The sequence below is a fragment of the Mastomys coucha genome, unplaced genomic scaffold, assembly GCF_008632895.1.
Source record: "Mastomys coucha isolate ucsf_1 unplaced genomic scaffold, UCSF_Mcou_1 pScaffold22, whole genome shotgun sequence".
NCBI classification, from domain to species: Eukaryota; Metazoa; Chordata; class Mammalia; order Rodentia; family Muridae; genus Mastomys; species Mastomys coucha.
In genome coordinates this window covers 210569916-210577183 of record NW_022196905.1, presented here as the reverse complement: position 1 = coordinate 210577183, position 7268 = coordinate 210569916, and the positions used below count along the sequence as shown (strand labels likewise).

General features: G+C 51.8%; 1 protein-coding gene across 5 annotated transcripts in view; it reads left to right on the top strand.

The window, feature by feature from the left end:
- The first annotated feature begins 3514 nt into the window (after window positions 1-3514).
- The window catches only part of B3gnt3 (UDP-GlcNAc:betaGal beta-1,3-N-acetylglucosaminyltransferase 3), a 10636-nt gene continuing 6882 nt past the window's right edge, over window positions 3515-7268 (top strand). For 3 of the 5 annotated variants that reach the window (XM_031342991.1, XM_031342987.1, XM_031342988.1), the window contains exon 1: window positions 3515-3653. The gene's annotated coding sequence lies outside the window, so the exon portion shown is untranslated. Of the gene's footprint in view, window positions 3654-3971; window positions 4055-7268 lie in introns of those variants that run through there. The other 2 variants (XM_031342990.1, XM_031342989.1) reach the window with 2 other exon arrangements.

The following is a 7268-nucleotide window of genomic DNA, read 5'->3' as shown; positions in this document are numbered from 1 at the left end:
GCACTTGACATACGCACAAGAGAAGACTGGGTGTGATCTAAGTCAGGAGTAACCCCAACTTCCTAGGGAAGCTTCTCCTAGAGAAGAGGCGGGTCATGAATCTCAAAGGACATGCAGAGACCTCCAATTCAACCCTGTAGCCCTGAAGATCCCTGACCAAGACTGGACTACAGATCCAAAACCTAGAAGCTGGGAGTGTAGCTGGGGGGTGGGGGTGGAGGGAGGACTGCCCCTACCCAGAATCCCCCAATGAGGGGCTGGGGGTGTGGCTCAGGTGGAGAACCCCTACCCAGAATTCCCCAGTGAGAGGGCTAGGGGTGTGGCTTAGGGTAAAGCCCCTACCCTGAATCCCCCAGTGAGGGTCTGGAGGCATGGCCCAGGTAGAACACTGCTTAGTGTTATAAACAAGAAAAAGGAAGGCTATGACGTGGAACCTTCTTGTTCTCTGGCCTTCCCATCTTCCTCTGCTGAGATGGGATCTGGGTTGCCCTGGACTATCTCACATACTGTTCCATACCTCAACACCCCATTTGTAAGGCCCCCTCCTCAACCTCTGGAAAGTGGGGTCCCAGCAGGTACCACCAGTCTTGGTTCTCCACTCTTCTCACCTGTGTTTGTAGATTGGTGTCTGGTCTCTGTTGATGGCTGCTCTAAAGGCACTCTATGGCAGGTCACCATCAGCACCCCATGCCTGGGAGTCACCATCAGCACCCCATGCCTGGGAGTCACCATCAACACCCTGAAGTGTAAGTTTATCTGCACGTGCTTCCCAGCTGTGGTGGTTTGAATACGCTTGGCCCAGGGAGTGGCCCTGTTAGAAGATGTGGCCTAGTCAGAGTACGAGTGGCACTGTGGGGATGGGATTTAAGACCCTCATCCTAGCTGCCTGGAAACCAGTATCTGCTAGCAGCCTTCAGATGAAGATGTAGAACTCTCAGCACTATGCCTGCCTGGATGCTGCTATGCTCCCGCCTTGATGATAATGGACTGAACCTCTGAACCTGTAAGCCAGCCCCAATTAAATGTTGTTCTTATAAGAGTTGCCTTGGTCATGGTGTCTGTTCACAGCACTAAACCCTAACTAAGACAGAAGTTGGTAGTAGGTACTGGGGCATTGCTGTGATAGGTCTGACCATGCTTTTGTTTGGAAGAATGTGGATTTGGGGACTTTGGATTTGGTAAGCAGTGGAATGCTGAAAATGGGGTTTACTGAGCTATCCTAGTAGGAATATGGAAGACTTTGTTACTGAGAGTGATCTGAATTGTGTAGACTTGGCCCAAGAGGTTTCAGTGGAGAATTTGAATATGTGGCATAGAGACCTTTTTTTGGGGGGGAGGGGGCGTATTTTGGTGAAGAATGTGGCTACTTTTTACCCTTGTCTAAAGAGTCTGCCTGAGGCTAAGGTGAAGAGATAAAGGAAGTCTCAGAAACACCCATCATAGACTTTGTTCTCTGGCTAAATCTCATGAAGACCATTTTAAACAAGCATAGCAAAGCTGAGAAAGAGAAAATATAAAATATATGGTTCGAGTATTAAAGGGGCACCAGGAAGTGAAATGGAGCTGAATCCTGTGTTCTAGAAGATAACAAATTAAGGGAGTGGGACTATTAGGAGGTGTAGCCTTATTGGAGTAGGTGTGTCACTGTGGGCCTGAGCTTTTAAGACCCTCATCCTAGCTGCCTGGAAGTGAGTATTCTGCTAGCAGCCTTCAGATGAAGATGTAGAACTCTTAGCTCCTCCTGCACCATGCCTGCTTGGATGCTGCCATGCTCCCACCTTGATGATAATGGACTGAACCTCTGAACCTGTAAGCCAGCCCCAATTAAATGTTGTCCTTTACAAGTTTTGTCTTGGTCGTGGTGTCTGTTAAAACCTCTAACTGAGACACTGGCCCACCTGATAAGTGCTGGGAGCATGGCACCTCCTGGTGGCATTAATTTGCTCTCCTTGGGGTATAGGAAGGCAGGGCAGCTTTGTAAACACAAGAGTCCTTTTCCTCTGGCCTGGCTTCCCTCGCCAGACCTCCCAGAGCCCTGGAAACCTGTGCTTATCTCAGGAGGGTGAGTTCTAGCAGCTGGGGCGGGGCCTTGGGTGGGGTGTCCTGACCTGTTTATATTGCCGTTGTCGTTTCCACCCGAGTGACCCCAAAACCTCAACTATGCAGTGAGTGAACATTTGTCAGGCAGGTCCAGGCTGAGTCACCTGCATGAGCAGGAGCCAGGGGAAGTGTTTTCTGTTGCAGGGAGCTGAAGTGAGTGTCAGCTAGCATGGTCCCCAGGCAGTCTTTCCTGGTACCCCCCCCCCAAGATCATCCCTGTGGCTGTGTGACTTTCTCGTGAGCCTATCACACACACACGGGTGGGATGTTTGGCTGCTGTCACTCAACAACAGGGCCCCTTCATTCCTTTTTATGGTTCATTAATACCCCAGTGCCCATGAATAGGGCTACTGTGACCTCTGGGTGCACTCAGGGAAGGATCACCTTGTCCAGGGACCATCTGCTCTGGATCCAGTCCTGGATTCTGCCCACTGTGTACTGGTCCAGGGAGCCAGTGTCAGGAGGACTCAGTTTCCAGTTTACCGACTTACTTCTCCCTCCAGCAGGCTACTAGGGACTGGAACTCAGAATTTGGGGGGTAACTTCTGAGGAAGGGGATCGGTAGGGACACTCCCAGGGGACTGACACCTGATCCTGATATTTATGAGTGGTACCAACCGACAGGTGTTTTTTTAAAAAAAAAAAAAAAAAGATGTATTTATTATTATACATGGGTACACTGTAGCTGACTTCAGATCTCATTTACAGGTAATTATGAGCCACCATGTGTGGTGGGATTTGAACTCATGAACAGTCAGTGTTCTTACCCCCTGAGCCATCTCGACAGCCCTACCGACAGGTTTTAAGGTTCTGGGATCTTCTAAGTCTCTGGGCTCACTCTCCTCCCAGCTGAATGTTTCCTCTCATAGCACGGGGAAGAGGGGAAGAGAGGGGCTGCAGCATGGGCTGAGCAGGAGGCAGGGAGGCAGGAGGCTACAGCAGGGGCTGGACTGGGGAGGGCAGGCGGAAGTTGCAGCCTGAGCTGTGGGAGGGGCGCTGCTGTAGGGAACAGGCGGGCACAGCTCATCACTGGGGAGCTCCTGCTCCCTCTCAGTTGTGTGGGAGAGGGAGAAAGGAGGCCCTAAATGAGGGAGAGGTTAGAGGGAGTTAGACTCCTCCAGGGGAGGGGTAGGACCGGAGAAGGAAGAGGTCAGGTTGGGAATAGAGGTCCACTGGAGGTGGGAGTGGGTATGGGAGTAGGGTCAAAGTTAAAGGGCAGAGCCAAGAAAGAGGAGAAGTAGGGGTGGAGTTGGGAAATCTGGAAGGAGGGTGGGGCCTAGAGAGAGGGGAAGGGCCACAGGCGGGGAAGGACAAGACCACAGTGAAGAACAGGACGGGGAAGGGCGAGGTCAAGGAACCAGAGGGGGGCTGTGGGGGCGGAGGGAGGGGGGACTTTCTCCTTGGCCACTAGGAAGCTCGTCTCGCTGGAGGAAGGAGCTGGGAAGGGGGAACGGAAAAGGGGCGGAGGGAGGCGAGTAGCCAAGAACCAGGGCCAGGCGGTCGCCCAGGTTAAACCGTGTGGCCTCCGGAGCTGTTTGGAGCCGGCGCTCGGGGTGAGTGCCAGGGTCTCAGGTGGGCGTGAGGCGAAGTTGGGGGGTCTGGGGCGCTTTCTAGCCGCACCGCGCTGAAGATGCTCTGCAGCCCCGGCCGTACTACTGGGGCTCCGGGTGTCTCAGACGCCGCCGGGAAGTAGCCCCGCTACATTCCACGGCTTGGCAGCCCGCACTTCTCCCCAGTGTCTGCACAGCCCGGCGGCCTCGACTCTGACTTGCTGTCCACCGGGGAAACTCCGATGAGAAGCATTCGCTCTCCGAGCCTCAGTTTCCCCTGTATGGGAGTGAGGCTGCGGTGAAGGTAAACTGCGAGGCGGAGTGGCAGCTCAGCGAGCAGTCGTCTAACACCGCAGTTAAAGTGCTAGCGCGTGTGTTGCTAACCAAGGTTCTGACGCTTTGGGGTAAATGTCCCATTCTTTCCTTTTTCTCTCTTCTTTTTCTGAGACTGGCTTTGAACAGTTTACCTTCCTCTTGAGTGCTCGGTCTTGGGTCCCTAGTTTCACTTCCTCATCCCGTGGAGTAAGGAGGGGAAGGTGCGCCGCTTAGGGGACACTAGTTGGTGCCCATCTGGTCAGTGTTTGCGCTGGCGGCCCAAGCCGGATCCCCTCCCCTGGGCGTGGCGTTTCCCCTCAATAGCTGAGGTTGCTGTAGGGGTCCCTAGGGTACTTCTCTGCTGTCCCCTCCGAGGTCTGGAGTCTCACGGACTTTTGCTCCCTGTCCTGCGTAGAGGGACGCTGGAGGAAGTCCCTGGGACCCCCTGCCTCGGGTCCCCTCAGGAGACGCTAAGAGCCCAGGAGGGGTGGGGCTGGAGCTGGCGTGTTTACTCTTGATTACAGGGACCTTGTGTCTGTGACATTTATCTTTGATTATGAAAATTAAAGAGGTTATTGTAATCCTGGTGTAAACGTCACCGAAAGAGGGATGAGAGAACGGGACCTGCTTAGAGGGTGGGGATCTAGGGTGACACCAGACCTCAGGCCTATGAGGCTGCTCTGCCGATTGGAAGAGCAAGGATACGTCCAGCACCTTCGCAGCCTCAGTTTCTTCGTCTGGGAAGTGGGCCGGGCTGGGCTGACAGTCGCGATTCTGGCTTCTGATTCCTGGTTCCTGGGAGGAGAAGGGAAGGGGAGGAGGGGCTGGCGCAGGACCCTGGAAGGCCTCCGAGAAGCTGGGCTGTGAAGGCAGAGCGTTACCTCCGGAAAGCTGGAGTGTGAAAGCGAGGCTCGCCTGGTCGCTGTGAGGACCTGGGCCAAGAGGCCTCCGTAGCTTTATCTTTATAGGAACTCTCTTTTTATCCATAAAAATCCCAGCTCCTCGTAAAAAGAAACTTGCCCAGGGTTAAGGAGCCAGTACAAGCCTGATAGGAGCTGCCATGGGGTCAGGTGATCAGCTTGCCCTACCCAGCTTAGCACTGGGGACCCCACGCTTGGCCTGTCTCAAAAGCTCCCAGCCTCCTCCACATTCCTCACTCTGGGAGAATGATCTAGAACGTCTGAGCGTGTCAATATCCACCTTGATGCCTCTTTGAGCACGTGTCATTCCCCTGCCTCAGTAGTCTTCTGAAGGCTGCTGCCAGGTCAGGGCCAAGGACACAAGACTGTTGTCCATCTAGGGCAGGGGGAGCCAGGGGCTCATGAGTATTCATAAAGAAATAGCCAAGGCCATCATTAAGACGCAGTGTTTGAACCACAAATAGTAATGAGCATTCTTGTGGGTCATCAATATTAACATTAATCTCATTAATATTTAGATAGTGTCATTAATATTCCGATGAAGTTCATTAATAGTCACAGCATTGCTATGAAACACAGGCTGTGAGCCAAAAATCAGGTCATTGGCCGTCGACCTGTGCGCATCAGCCGATGGGGCATCCATTTCAACTTTTATTACCCAGTGCCTCTTAGTAGTAACTGGTGGGACATGGATTTTAACTTTGATACTTTTATTAGCCAGTCCCTCTTTAGTATCCAATGTGTCCTTAATATGCAATGGCTCATTAATATGTAGTAAATAATTAATATGTAGTGTCTCATTAAGAAGCAACATTTTCTTTATGTTCTGTGGCTCATTAATATTCGGTTAGTTTGTAATTAATGACCGAATTCATCAATATTAACCGGTCAATAATCAGTTGTGTAGCCAGTAACTGAGAACTGTTTTTCAGGGCAATATTGTCTATGACATGGCCCATGACCCTTTGCGAATCCAGCACCCAGGAAGAAGGTTCTGTGTGTAGTTCTCAGACTGCTTATTTTTTGCTTCTTGGACAGATGGCACAGCAGCTTCAAGTTGCTGGGGCTTGGGGACCATTCAAATACTTGAGAATTAGTCATTGGGTCTCCGGGCACACACCAGTGGATTTTTATGCTTTGTGGGTTTTGGTCTTTGTTTGTCTTTTTTTTTTTTTTTTTTTTTTTTTTTTTTTTTTTTTTTTTTTTTTTTTTTTTTTTTGAGACAGTTTCTCTGTGTAGCCCTGGCTGTCCTGAAATTTGTTCCATAGGCCAGGCTGGCCACACACTCCTGCCTCTGCCTACTGGGACAACCAATGCAGTGGGGGAGGAGCAGTAAACCCAGTGCCTGGCGCAGCTAGGCAGGAGCTCCACCCCTGAGCCACGCTCCCAGCCCCTCGATACAGAATTCCCTCTGCCCTCCTCAGCCCCACCTCTCCTGCAGACACCGGTGATATGATGTCTCCTTGGTGTAATTCCCACTGCCAGGGCAGGCAGCAGCTATCACCATACTGTGATGCCAGAAGCACAAGGAAAGGCATGCTTCCTCTGTCTTATTTCAACTTCGGGAGTTGGGAGAAAGCAGCTCAAATTGCTTCCTGCTAAGAACAGCACCGGGCAGGACTGGTCTGACCGTCAGGGGCGGAGCAGGATCGCTCTGGATCCCCACATCTGTAACCATGCGTTCCGTGACACCATGTCCCACAGTGCCCTGCTGGTGGCAGAGGGGTCCAGGCCAGCAGCATTCACTCACAAGGCTACACCCCACCCACCCGCGCAGGTTCCCTCCCCAGTGCCCCTATCCAAAGGCCCAGAGGTTTCTCATCTCCCCATATATATTCTTCAAGGTCCCCAGCCAGGCCAGCCACCTCCCTCTCCTGAACCCCTATATGAGTAATTTTTTAAATCTATTTTTTTTTTTGTATACTACTTTTCCATCCCTGATTCCTTTCAACATACCAACTCCAGATAGGGGAGAAAGGTTTCAGGAAAAAGGGGCGTTGTTCTCTTTAGACTACTTCCTGGTGTGAGTCCAACTCATTTTGTTAGGATATCTCAAACTTCTTGTAAAACTTCTTGTCAAGCTGCCACAATAGCAACCAGGAGTAGTATCCTCCTTCTCCTCCTCCTTCTCCTCCTTCTCCTCCTCCTCCTCCTCCTCCTCCTCCTCCTCCTCCTCCTCCGCACCCCCACCTCTCTTCCAAGCTCTCTTGTCCCTCTTTGGCCTCTGGCATTTATACCTTCTCCTGAGTCCTCAGAATTAAGCTATCTGCAGCTGGCAGAGTTACACCCCTGCTGGAAGACACACAAGGCAAATAGCCAGCTGCCATGGAAAATCTGAAGCAGCCCCATATCCCACGGCAGGATTTACAGAAAAACATCTTTT